This window comes from Schistocerca nitens, chromosome 6, assembly GCF_023898315.1.
Source record: "Schistocerca nitens isolate TAMUIC-IGC-003100 chromosome 6, iqSchNite1.1, whole genome shotgun sequence".
NCBI classification, from domain to species: Eukaryota; Metazoa; Arthropoda; class Insecta; order Orthoptera; family Acrididae; genus Schistocerca; species Schistocerca nitens.
In genome coordinates, this window is record NC_064619.1 from 407,734,797 (window position 1) to 407,735,584 (window position 788).

The window sequence follows — 788 nt, forward strand, 5'->3', positions numbered from 1 at the left end:
GCGTAATCTCGCGTGTTAATCGAAAAAAAAAAAGCACTCCGTCTTCAGGCCACAAGTGGCCCATCGGGACCATCCGACCGCCGTATCATGCGCATTATGAAGATTATGAGGATGCGGATAGGAGGGGCGTGTGGTCAGCACACCACTCTCCCGGTCGTTATGAAGGTTTTTCTTTGACCGAAGCCGCTCCTATTCGGTCGAGTAGCTCCTCAATTGGCATCACGAGGCTGAGTGCACCCCGAAAAATGGCAACAGCGCATGGTGGCTGGATGGTCACCCATCCAAGTGCCGACCACGCCCAACAGCGCTTAACTTCGGTGATCTCACGGGAACCGGTGTATCCACTGCGGTAAGGCCGTTGCCGTTAATCGAAACAACCTGTAAAAAATACGCAGCGCACCTGTGAATTGCTTCAACGTCTTCCTTTAATAAGACCTGGCGGGAATCCCAAATGCTCAAGCATTACTCAGGTGTGAGATGCACAAGTGTTCTATATGCTGTTACGTTTACAGATGAGTTACATTCTCCTAGTATTCTCCCAATAAACTAAAGTCCTCCCTGCTGCCTACCTTGTGTGTTTGTTCCATCTCAATTCACTTTGCAACGTTACAACGTTACGACTACCACACCGCTAAAAATATACCTGAACATTACAAGACTGGTTTTCCCGCTCTTCTGCATTAGCCTCCATTTTTCTACGTTTAGAGCAAACTGCCACTCATCACACCAAATATAAATTTTGTCGTGTAAGCCATCTCCTATCCTCCCACAGTCACTCGACGACGATA

General features: G+C 48.1%; 1 pseudogene; it reads right to left on the minus strand.

Annotated features, from left to right (window-relative positions):
- Window positions 1-246: 246 nt before the first annotated feature.
- LOC126263860 (5S ribosomal RNA) lies at window positions 247-363 on the minus strand (annotated as a pseudogene).
- Between the last annotated feature and the right edge of the window lie 425 nt (window positions 364-788).